Here is a 14,050-nt window from a genome sequence, read left to right on the forward strand (position 1 = left end):
GATTTCTCCATGGTCGTTTAATTTGTTTATGGATGGGGATGTTAGGGAGGTGAATGCAAGAGCTTTGGAAAGTGGGGCAAGTATGCAGTCTGTTGTGGATGAGTGAGCTTGGGAAGTGAGTCAGTTGTTGTTCGCTGATGATACAGCGCTGATGGTTGATTCATGTGAGAAACTGTAGAAGCTGGTGACTGAGTTTGGTAAAGTGTGTGAAAGAAAGTTAAAAGTAAATGTGAATAAGAGCAAGGTTGTTATGTATAGTAGGGTTGAGGGTCAAATCAATTGGGAGGTAAGTTTGAATGGCGAAAAACTGGAGGAAGTAAAGTGTTTTAGATATCTGGGAGTGGATCTGGCAGCGGATGGAACCATGGAATCGGAAGTGAATCATAGGGTGGGGGAGGGGGCGAAAATTCTGGGAGCCTTGAAGAATGTGTGGAATTCGAGAACTTTATCTCGGAAAGCAAAAATAGGTATGTTTGAAGGAATAGTGGTTCCAGCAATGTTGTATGGTTGCGAGGCGTGGGCTATGGATAGAGTTGTGTGTAGGAGGGTGGAAGTGCTGGAAATGAGATGTTTGAGGACAATATGTGGTGTGAGGTGGTTTGATCGAGTAAGTAATGTAAGGGTAAGAGAGATGTGTGGAAATAAAAAGAGTGTGGTTGAGAGAGCCGAAGATTGTGTTTTGAAATGGTTTGGTCACATGGAGAGAATGAGTGAGGAAAGATTGACCAATAGGATACATGTGTCAGAGGTGGAGGGAATGAGAAAGTGGGAGACCAAATTGGAGGTTGAAAGATGGAATGAATGAGATTTTGAGTGATCGGGGCCTGAACATGCAGGAGGGCGAAAGGCGTGCGAGGAATAGAGTGAATCGGAAGGATGTGGTATACCCGGGTCGACGTGCTGTCAATGGATTGAACCAGGGCATGTGAAGCGTCTGGGGTAAACCATGGAAAGTTCTCTGGGGCCTGGATGTGGAAAGGGACCTGTGTTTTCGGTGTATTATTACATGACAGCTAGAGATTGAGTGTGAACGAATGTTGCCTTTGCTGTCTTTTCCTAGCGCTACCTCGCACACATGAGGGGGGAGGGGGTTGTTATTACATGTCTTGCGAGGTGGCGATAGGAACAAATAAAGGCAGACAGTATGAATTATGTACATGTGTATATATGTATATGTCTGTGTGTGTATATATATGTATACATTGAGATGTATAGGTATATATATTTGCGTGTGTGGACGTGTATGTATATACGTGTGTATGTGGGTGGTTGGGCGATTCTTTCGTCTGTTTCCTTGCGCTACCTCGCTAACGCGGGAGACAGCAACAAAGCAAAATAAAAGAAAATGTTATTGAAATATATATATATATATATATATATATATATATATATATATATATATATATATATATATATATATTTTTTTTTTTTTTTGCTTTGTCGCTGTCTCCCGCGTTTGCGAGGTAGCGCAAGGAAACAGACGAAAGAAATGGCCCAACCCACCCCCATACACATGTATATACATAAGTCCACACACGCAAATATACATACCTACACAGCTTTCCATGGTTTACCCCAGACGCTTCACATGCCCTGATTCAATCCACTAACAGCACGTCAACCCCGGTATACCACATCGCTCCAATTCACTCTATTCCTTGCCCTCCTTTCACCCTCCTGCATGTTCAGGCCCCGATCACACAAAATCTTTTTCACTCCATCTTTCCACCTCCAATTTGGTCTTCCTCTTCTCCTCGTTCCCTCCACCTCCGACACATATATCCTCTTGGTCAATCTTTCCTCACTCATTCTCTCCATGTGCCCCAACCATTTCAAAACACCCTCTTCTGCTCTCTCAACCACGCTCTTTTTATTTCAACACATCTCTCTTACCCTTACGTTACTTACTCGATCAAACCACCTCACACTACACATTGTCCTCAAACATCTCATTTCCAGCACATCCATCCTCCTGCGCACAACTCTATCCATAGCCCACGCCTCGCAACCATACAACATTGTTGGAACCACTATTCCTTCAAACATACCCATTTTTGCTTTCCGAGATAATGTTCTCGACTTCCACACATTCTTCAAGGCTCCCAGAATTTTCGCCCCCTCCCCACCCTATGATCCACTTCCGCTTCCATGGTTCCATCCGCTGCCAGATCCACTCCCAGATATCTAAAACACTTCACTTCCTCCAGTTTTTCTCCATTCAAATTCACCTCCCAATTGACTTGACCCTCAACCCTACTGTACCTAATAACCTTGCTCTTATTCACATTTACTCTTAACTTTCTTCTTTCACACACTTTACCAAACTCAGTCACCAGCTTCTGCAGTTTCTCACATGAATCAGCCACCAGCGCTGTATCATCAGCGAACAACAACTGACTCACTTCCCAAGCTCTCTCATCCCCAACAGACTTCATACTTGCCCCTCTTTCCAAAACTCTTGCATTCACCTCCCTAACAACCCCATCCATAAACAAATTAAACAACCATGGAGACATCACACACCCCTGCCGCAAACCTACATTCACTGAGAACCAATCACTTTCCTCTCTTCCTACACGTACACATGCCTTACATCCTCGATAAAAACTTTTCACTGCTTCTAACAACTTGCCTCCCACACCATATATTCTTAATACCTTCCACAGAGCATCTCTATCAACTCTATCATATGCCTTCTCCAGATCCATAAATGCTACATACAAATCCATTTGCTTTTCTAAGTATTTCTCACATACATTCTTCAAAGCAAACACCTGATCCACACATCCTCTACCACTTCTGAAACTACACTGCTCTTCCCCAATCTGATGCTTTGTACATGCCTTCACCCTCTCAATCAATACTCTCCCATATAATTTACCAGGAATACTGAACAAATTTATACCTCTGTAATTTGAGCACTCACTCTTATCCCCTTTGCCTTTGTACAATGGCACTATGCACGCATTCCGCCAATCCTCAGGCACCTCACCATGAGTCATACATACATTAAATAACCTTACCAACCAGTCAATAATACAGTCACCTCCTTTTATAATAAATTCCACTGCAATACCATCCAAACCTGCTGCCTTGCCGGCTTTCATCTTCCGCAAAGCTTTTACTACCTCTTCTCAGTTTACCAAATAATTTTCCCTAACCCTCTCACTTTGCACACCACCTCGACCAAAACATCCTATATCTGCCACTCTATCATCAAACACATTCAACAAGCCTTCAAAATACTCACGCCATCTCCTTCTCACATCACCACTACTTGTTATCACCTCCCCATTTGCGCCCTTCACTGAAGTTCCTATTTGCTCCCTTGTCTTACGCACTTTATTTTATCTCCTTCCAGAACATCTTTTTATTCTCCCTAAAATTTAATGATACTCTCTCACCCCAACTCTCATTTGCCCTCTTTTTCACCTCTTACACCTTTCTCTTGACCTCCTGTCTCTTTCTTTTATACATCTCCCACTCAATTGCATTTTTTCCTTGCAAAAATCGTCCAAATGCCTCTCTCTTCTCTTTCACTAATAATCTTACTTCTTTATCCCACCACTCACTACCCTTTCTAATCAACCTACCTACCACTCTTCTCATGCCACAAGCATCTTTTGCGCAATCCGTCACTGATTCCCTAAATACATTCCATTCCTCCCCCACTCCTCTTCTTCCATTGTTCTCACCTTTTTCCATCCTGTACTCAGTCTCTCCTGGTACTTCCTCACACAAGTCTCCTTCCCAAGCTCACTTACTCTCACCACCCTCTTCACCCCAACATTCACTCTTCTTTTCTGAAAACCCATACAAATCTTCACCTTAGCCTCCACAAGATAATGATCAGACATCCCTCCAGTTGCACCTCTCAGCACATTTACATCCAAAAGTCTCTCTTTCGCGCGTTTGTCAATTAACACGTAATCCAATAACGCTCTCTGGCCATCTCTCCTATTTACATACGTATACTTACGTATATCTCGCTTTTTAAACCAGGTATTCCCAATCACCAGTCCTTTTTCAGCACATACATCTACAAGCTCTTCACCATTTCCATTTACAACACTGAACACCCCATGTATACCATATATATATATATATATATATATATATATATATATATATATATAAATATATATATATATATATATATATATATATATATATATATATATATATATATATATATATATATATATATATATATATATATATATATATCTATATATTTCTTTGAGTCCATGGGGAAAATGAAACACGATAAGTTCCCAAGTGCACTTTCGTGTAATAATCACATCACCCGGCGAGATACAAGGAAGAAATAAAAGTTAGTTGCTATACATCGAAGACACGAAGCTAGGACGCCATTTGTTAAACATTCGATGTCCAAAACATACAACGAGCGTTCATAAACTTATCATTTTAAAAATTCTATCAACAATAAGGTTCTCTAATTTGTATAGACCATCACTAATATTAAGATTATAATTCTTTGTGTATTCAATAACAGAAGATTCACTTATATTTCTTTTGGTAATAGAGTTAGAGTTAATAACTGAGATGGCATTATGCCAGTCAGTACAATGATCATAGTTTTTAACGTGATTAAACAAGGCATTTGATTCTTGTCCCGTTCTTATACGACATTTATATTACTTAAGTCTAACAGAAAGATCCTTACCAGTCTGACCAACATAAAATTTATCATTATTTCCACAAGGCACTTTATATATGCATCCAAGAGAATTTTCTGGTCAATTCCTGATTAAGATATTCTTCATAGTATTATTGTTGCTAAAGACAATTTTCCAGCAAGACCTATAGTGAGCTCAGTAGGCTCCATCACAGATAAATTGTCAAAATGGTTAGTTTCTTTATTAAGCTCTTTAGTGGGTATCGTATCAAATTCTAATATCGTGAACAATATCAAGCTAAACAATATCAATGTTAATTGTGATTTCAAACTAGTTAGCTTTGATGTTTCCTCACTTTTCACTAAAGTTCCAGTTGATGACCTTTTAGAATATTTATTTGATGTCTTGGATGATATTCATTTACCTGTTTCAAAGTCTGTTTTCATTGAACTGATAGAATTGCGTATAAAAGACTGTGTATTTCAATTAAATGGAGATTATTATGCTCAAGAATTTGGTATGGCAATGGGTAACCCTCTTTCACCTGTACTAAGCAATCTTTATATGGAATTTTTTGAAACAAAATTACTAAAGGATATCTTACCTTCTAATGGAATTTGGTTTAGGTATGTACATGATGTTCTTTGTGTTTGGCCAACAAATGAAAATTTACAAATATTTCTCCCCTTACTTTACAATTTAGCACCTTCCATCAAACTTACCGTAGAAATTGAAAATAATGGTATGTTACCATTTTTAGATTGCATGATCAATAGGCAAGAAGACAAGTTTAAGTTTAGCATATAAACAAAACCCACCAATGTAAGCTCATATATCCATTATTACTCATCTGAACATAGAGTTAAATCATCATAATTTCAATCTATGTTCCTTAAGGCATTACGTATTTGCAGTCGAGTTTATTGATGATGAGTTCGAGAAGATATATTCTATTGGATCTTAGTTAAAGTACCCTAGATCTTTCATTGATAAATCCCTCAAGTTAGCAAAGAAATCATTTTATAGAGCTGAGCCAAAACCTCCCATTGACACCAAGAACCTTTTCGAGTGCTTAGTATTTCGAATAGTTGTTTCCTATTATACAGTCCCTTAGCCTAGCGGTTAGCATGCCTGCCTCTTGCACAAGGGGTCCCAGGTTCGATCCTGGCTGTTGGAGGTTTGTATGATATATATATATATATATATATATTTTTTTTTTTTTTTTTTTTTTTTTTTTATACTTTGTCGCTGTCTCCCGCGTTTGCGAGGTAGCGCAAGGAAACAGACGAAAGAAATGGCCCAACCCCCCCCCCCCCATACACATGTACATACACACGTCCAGACACGCAAATATACATACCCACACAGCCCTCCACGGCCCACCCCGGACGCTCCACATGCCCTGATTCAATCCACTGACAGCACGTCAACCCCTGTATACCACATCGCTCCAATTCACTCTATTCCTTGCCCTCCTTTCACCCTCCTGCATGTTCAGGCCCCGATCACACAAAATCCTTTTCACTCCATCTTTCCACCTCCAATTTGGTCTCCCTCTTCTCCTCGTTCCCTTCACCTCCGACACATATATCCTCTTGGTCAATCTTTCCTCACTCATTCTCTCCATGTGCCCAAACCATTTCAAAACACCCTCTTCTGCTCTCTCAACCACGCTCTTTTTATTTCCACACATCTCTCTTACCCTTACGTTACTTACTCGATCAAACCACCTCACACCACACATTGTCCTCAAACATCTCATTTCCAGCACATCCATCCTCCTGCGCACAACTCTATCCATAGCCCACGCCTCGCAACCATACAACATTGTTGGAACTACTATTCCTTCAAACATACCCATTTTTGCTTTCCGGGATAATGTTCTCGACTTCCACACATTTTTCAAGGCTCCCAAAATTTTCGCTCCCTCCCCCACCCTATGATCCACTTCCGCTTCCATGGTTCCATCCGCTTGCAGATCCACTCCCAGATATCTAAAACACTTCACTTCCTCCAGTTTTTCTCCATTCAAACTCACCTCCCAATTGACTTGACCCTCAACCCTACTGTACCTAATAACCTTGCTCTTATTCACATTTACTCTTAACTTTCTTCTTCCACACACTTTACCAAACTCAGTCACCAGCTTCTGCAGTTTCTCACATGAATCAGCCACCAGTGCTGTATCATCAGCGAACAACAACTGACTCACTTCCCAAGCTCTCTCATCCCCAACAGACTTCATACTTGCCCCTCTTTCCAGGACTCTTGCATTTACCTCCCTAACAACCCCATCCATAAACAAATTAAACAACCATGGAGACATCACACACCCCTGCCGCAATCCTACATTCACTGAGAGCCAATCACTTTCCTCTCTTCCTACACGTACACACGCCTTACATCCTCGATAAAAACTTTTCACTGCTTCTAACAACTTGCCTCCCACACCATATATTCTTAATACCTTCCACAGAGCATCTCTATCAACTCTATCATATGCCTTCTCCAGATCCATAAATGCTACATACAAATCCATTTGCTTTTCTAAGTATTTCTCACATACATTCTTCAAAGCAAACACCTGATCCACACATCCTCTACCACTTCTGAAACCACACTGCTCTTCCCCAATCTGATGCTCTGTACATGCCTTCACCCTCTCAATCAATACCCTCCCATATAATTTACCAGGAATACTCAACAAACTTATACCTCTGTAATTTGAGCACTCACTCTTATCCCCTTTGCCTTTGTACAATGGCACTATGCACGCATTCCGCCAATCCTCAGGCACCTCACCATGAGTCATACATACATTAAATAACCTTACCAACCAGTCAACAATACAGTCACCCCCTTTTTTAATAAATTCCACTGCAATACCATCCAAACCTGCTGTCTTGCCGGCTTTCATATTCCGCAAAGCTTTTACTACCTCTTCTCTGTTTACCAAATCATTTTCCCTAACCCTCTCACTTTGCACACCACCTCGACCCAAACACCCTATATCTGCCACTCTGTCATCAGACACATTCAACAAACCTTCAAAATACTCATTCCATCTCCTTCTCACATCACCACTACTTGTTATCACCTCCCCATTTACGCCCTTCACTGAAGTTCCCATTTGCTCCCTTGTCTTACGCACCCTATTTACCTCCTTCCAGAACATCTTTTTATTCTCCCTAAAATTTACTGATAGTCTCTCACCCCAACTCTCATTTGCCCTTTTTTTCACCTCTTGCACCTTTCTCTTGACCTCCTGTCTCTTTCTTTTATACTTCTCCCACTCAATTGCATTTTTTCCCTGCAAAAATCGTCCAAATGCCTCTCTCTTCTCTTTCACTAATACTCTTACTTCTTCATCCCACCACTCACTACCCTTTCTAAACAGCCCACCTCCCACTCTTCTCATGCCACAGGCATCTTTTGCGCAATCCATCACTGATTCCCTAAATACATCCCATTCCTCCCCCACTCCCCTTACTTCCATTGTTCTCACATTTTTCCATTCTGTACACAGTCTCTCCTGATACTTCCTCACACAGGTCTCCTTCCCAAGCTCACTTACTCTCACCACCTTCTTCACCCCAACATTCGCTCTTCTTTTCTGAAAACCCATACTAATCTTCACCTTAGCCTCCACAAGATAATGATCAGACATCCCTCCAGTTGCACCTCTCAGCACATTGACATCCAAAAGTCTCTCTTTCGCACGCCTGTCAATTAACACGTAATCCAATAACGCTCTCTGGCCATCTCTCCTACTTACATAAGTATACTTATGTATATCTCGCTTTTTAAACCAGGTATTCCCAATCATCAGTCCTTTTTCAGCACATAAATCTACAAGCTCTTCACCATTTCCATTTACAACACTGAACACCCCATGCATACCAATTATTCCCTCAACTGCCACATTACTCACCTTTGCATTCAAATCACCCATCACTATAACCCGGTCTCGTGCATCAAAACCGCTAACAAATGGACTTGTATGTAGCATTTATGGATCTGGAGAAGGCATATGATAGAGTTGATAGAGATGCTCTGTGGAAGGTTTTAAGAATATATAGTGTGGGAGGCAAGTTGTTAGAAGCAGTGAAAAGTTTTTATCGAGGATGTAAGGCATGTGTACGTGTAGGAAGAGAGGAAAGTGATTGGTTCTCAGTGAATATAGGTTTGCGGCAGGGCTGTGTGATGTCTCCATGGTTGTTTAATTTGTTTATGGATGGGGTTGTTAGGGAGGTGAATGCAAGAGTTTTGGAAAGAGGGGCAAGTATGCAGTCTGTTGTGGATGAGAGAGCTTGGGAAGTGAGTCAGTTGTTGTTCGCTGATGATACATCGCTGGTGGCTGATTCATGTAAGAAACTGCAGAAGCTGGTGACCGAGTTTGGTAAAGTGTGTGAAAGAAGAAAGTTAAGAGTAAATGTGAATAAGAGCAAGGTTATTAGGTACAGTAGGGTTGAGGGTCAAGTCAAATGGGAGGTAAGTTTCAATGGAGAAAAGCTGGAGGAAGTGAAGTGTTTTAGATATCTGGAATTGGATCTGGCAGCGGATGCCTTGGGAGCCTTGAAGAATGTTTGGAAGTCGAGAACATTATCTCGGAAAGCAAAAATGGGTATGTTTGAAGGAATAGTGGTTCCAACAATGTTGTATGGTTGCGAGGCGTGGGCTATGGATAGAGTTGTGCGCAGGAGGGTGGTTGTGCTGGAAATGAGATGTTTGAGGACAATATGTGGTGTGAGGTGGTTTGATCGAGTAAGTAATGTAAGGGTGAGAGAGATGTGTGGAAATAAAAAGAGTGTGGTTGAGAGAGCAGAAGAGGGTGTTTAGAAATGGTTTGGTCACATGGAGAGAATGAGTGGGGAAAGATTGACCAAGAGGATATATGTGTCGGAGGTGGAGGGAACGAGGAGAAGTGGGAGACCAAATTGGAGGTGGAAAGATGGAGTGAAAATGATTTTGAGTGATCGGGGCCTGAACATGCAGGAGGGTGAAAGGCGTGCAAGGAATAGAGTGAATTGGAACGATGTGGTATACCAGGGTCGACGTGCTGTCAATGGATTGAACCAGGGCATGTGAAGCGTCTGGGGTAAACCATGGAAAGTTGTGTGGAGCCTGGATGTGGAAAGGGAGCTGTGGTTTCGGTGCATTATCACATGACAGCTAGAGACTGAGTGTGAACGAATGGGGCCTTTGGTGTTTTTCCTAGCTACCTCGCATACATGAGGGGGGAGGGGGTTGTTATTCCATGTGTGGCGAGGTGGCGATGGGAACAAGTAAAGGCAGACAGTATGAATTATGTAAATGTGTATATATGTATATGTCTCTGTGTGTGTATATATATGTGTACATTGGGATGTATAGTTATGTACATTGTGCGTGTGTGGACATGTATGTATATACATGTGTATATGGGCTGTTTGGGCCATTCTTTCGTCTGTTTCCTTGCGCTACCTCGCTAACGCGGGAGACAGCGACAAAGCAAAATAAATAAATAATATATATATATATATATATATATATATATATATATATATATATATATATATATATATATATATATATATATATATATATATATATATATATATATATATATATATATATATATATACATATATATACAAATACATATGTATGGGAGGTGTAGGTTGTACTCTATAAAATGATTTCCTTGCTAACTTAAGGGATTTATCTTTGAAAGATCTAGGGTACTTTTATTTAGATCCATAAATGCTGCATACAAATCCATATGCTCTTCTAGTTATTTTTGAAACACATTCTTCAAAGCTAACACCTGAACCACACATCCTCTATCACTTCTGAAACCACGCAGGTCTTCCCTAGTCTGATGCACTGTACATGCCTTCCTCCTCTGTCAGTACCCTCTCATATAATTTCTCCGGAATACTCAACAAAGTTAAGCCTCTTAAGTTTGAGCAGTCTCCTGTTTTCCTTTATCTTTGTTCATTGGCACTATGCATGCATTTCGCTAATTCTCAGGCACTTCAGCATGATCCATATATACACTAAATATCCTTACCAACCAATCAATAAGACACTCACACCCTTTCTTAAAAAATTCATATGCAATACTATCCAAACCCGCCGTCTTGCCGGATTTCATGCTCCGCAAAACTTTCACTGCCTCTTCTCTTTAACCAAACCATTCTCCTTGACCCCTCTCACTTTGCACATCACCCCGACCAAAACACCCTATATTTGCCACTATGTCATCAAGCACATTCAACAAACCTTCCATATATTCACTCCATTTCTTTTTCACTTCATCACTGCCTGTTATCACTTCCCAACTCGCCCCATTAACCGGTTTTCCAATTTGTTCTCTTATCTTACTCACGTTATTTACCTCTTTCTATAACATCTCTTTATTCCCTATTTTTCATTTGCCCTCTTTTTCAACCCTTGCACCATTCTCTTGACCTTCTGCCGCTTTCTTTTATCTTCCAGTCATTTGCACTCCTTCCTTGCAAGTATCGTCCAAACCCTTGTCTTTTTTCTTTCACCTACAACTTACTTTTTCATTCTACCACTCACTTTTTCAAATGTGCCCTCCTCCCACCTTTCTCATGCCACATGCATTTTTTGCGCAAGCCATTACTGGTTCCCTAAATACATCCCATTCCTCACCCGCTGCCCTCATGTCATTTGCTCTCACCTTTTGTCAATCTACATTCAATCTCTCCGGTTAACTTTGAACATAAGTCTCCTTTCCAAGCTCACTTACTCTCAATACTCTCTTCTCCCTAACATGCTCTCTTCTTTTTTCAAAATCTCTACAAATCTTTACTTTTGCCTGCGGAAGATAGTGATCAAACATCTCTCCAACTGCCCCTCTCAGCACATTAACATCTACAAGTCTCTCTTTCACTCGCCAATCAATCAACACGTAATCTAATAATGCTCTTTGACCATCTCTCCTACTCACTTACGTATTCTTATGTATATCTCTGTTTTTAAATCAGGTATTCCCAATCACGTCTTTTTTCAGTACACAAATCCATAAGCTCTTCACCACTTCCATTCACAACACTGACAACCTCATGTACACCAATAATACCCTCAACTGCCATGTTACTCATCTTCGCATTTAAATCACCCATCACTATAACCCGGTCTCATGCATAAAAGCTGCTGACACACTCACTTCTCTACTCCAAAACCACTTGCCTCTCATGATCTTTCTTCTCATGACTAGGTGCATAAGTACTAATAATCACCCATCTCTTTCCATCCACTTTCAGTTTTTACCCGCAAAAATCTAGAATTTACTTTCTTACACTCTATCACATACTCCCACAACTGCTTCAGCAGTGCTACTCCTTCCGTAGCTCTTGTCCTCTCACCAACGCCTGACTGTACTCCCAAGACTTTCCCAAACCACTGTTTCTCTTCACCCTTGAGCTTATTTCACTGAGAGCCAGAGCCTCCAGGTTTCTTTCCTTAAACACTCTTCCTATGAAAGTTATGAAGTTGAAATCCCCCTTCAGTAGTTCTTATAATTTTACTTAACATGATATTTTCATATATGTGTGGCATATGCTTCGTAGAGACAATCCACTTCACCAGGTGCCTGTATTTACCAAAGTTATCTAAATCTCAACATCACAACAGGGCATCGCCGTCTAGCCGCTACCAGTACAGACAACACACTGGTTTGACCGACAGTAAAAGTTAAAGGTAATAGTGATTAACGGGCTTTATGCTGCCTGGTTGATTAGGGTAGCTGTGTGTCTTAGACAACATTTTTGTTCTCGCGTTTCATCAATTCAGTCATAATGATTTGGTAATGATTGGATGGGCTTTAATGTTGCCTGGGGACAATTTGAAGTTCTTAGTATAATTGATTAAGACAGATTCAATAACGTTGCGCGTGGCATAATCAGCAAATGATATAGAGTAGCGGGATTTTGAAGATCTATGGGGTGATCACCTTCGTGACAGTGTTTAGCGATCGCATTTTTTTGGTCATTCCTACGTATTGCGTGACGGTGCCAATAACACCTTTCCGTTACAGTTTTTCCGGTCTGGCCTATGTACATGTATGTCTTTATATGCCTTGCATTTGACCGCGTAAAAACTCTCAATTGTTGCATGATTTGGCCCACTATTCATGAAGTTCTTACTGACAGCGCTATGTACTGGAGAGTGGCATTACAAGCACTTTTTCTGTTTTTAAAGTCTTAGATGGGGTGAGTTGCGAGAATAGGGCTGAAATCGATATCTAATCTTATCTTCAACTGTTACACTTTTGTTACAAAAAGCATAAAACGTCTTCCTAGATTTCCAGTAAGCTTTGTTCACAAACCACTTGGGATGATATAACTGACTAAAGGTACGTCTTATATTACTGCATTCGTCTACCAAGCCTTAGAATCACAGACAGCTACAGACATTCTTATAGAAGAATCATGTACTTAGAAATAATGAATAAGTTCTCGAGTTGGCAGGCTTCCTGTATATCTTAAAGGACAAACGATCAGGTTCTCTAGTTATCAGCGCATCAAGAAAGGGCAATTTGCTTCTTTTTCTCATTCACTCTTGAATTAGATGGTGGGAAGGATCTTATGTAATTCATACAGTAAACATGACAATATTGGGAGGATGGCCACAAGGACCACACATCATCCACGTATCCCAACCAGACTTTCGGATGATTATTGATTGAAGTTAGAATATGAGCCTCAAAACATTCCATAAATAAATCAATAAAAGAGGCATGTCTATAGAAATTACCTTCATCACCTTGGAGAACACTATCAAAAACACAAAACTCTACTAAGTCAACGAAGGTCTTCAAGGGCAGGGGCAAAGCAAGACTGAGATTGGGCAATTTCCTCCACATATATGTGATGCTTTAGTAAACAAAGTTAGAAACATTACTTTGCCTGATCATAAACACCTTAGCTTTGATGTGAATTCCTTTTACCCTAAGGTACCTATTAATAAAACCATCCTATATTTAAAGAGGAAATTTCCTGAGACCACTGGCAGAGAGGAATAAGGGGACCTTGTAGAATGAATATTGACATCAGCAGAATAACTTTCTTATCAGAAGTCGTAGAAACTTGCCTAGCAACAATCGTGTGGGTAACATGACTGTTTGACAGTATGAGACTTGCTTCACATCGGTCTCTTCGTTTACAAACATTTCAGAACTTATAAAATGATTTTCTCGTCAGTAAGATGACCTTTTTTATGACTTAGGAATCCATACCGTAATAGTATCACATCAAAAACCCAACTAGGAAAGAGTGGGGGGTTTAGGGAGATAATTTCATTATATTCACCTGACTTGTCTCTCATGGAGAACAAGGAAACTAGGTAATTACTCTAGTACAGTTAAATTCTTGACTACATAAGGTGACTAAATAGCTATG

General features: G+C 40.3%; 1 protein-coding gene across 1 annotated transcript in view; it reads left to right on the forward strand.

Annotated features, from left to right (window-relative positions):
* LOC139748902 (DBH-like monooxygenase protein 1 homolog) overlaps nt 1-14,050 on the forward strand; it is a 148,496-nt gene that overhangs the window by 91,398 nt on the left and 43,048 nt on the right. The gene's annotated exons all lie outside the window — the stretch shown is intronic.

Source organism: Panulirus ornatus, chromosome 6 (assembly GCF_036320965.1).
Source record: "Panulirus ornatus isolate Po-2019 chromosome 6, ASM3632096v1, whole genome shotgun sequence".
NCBI lineage: Eukaryota > Metazoa > Arthropoda > Malacostraca > Decapoda > Palinuridae > Panulirus > Panulirus ornatus.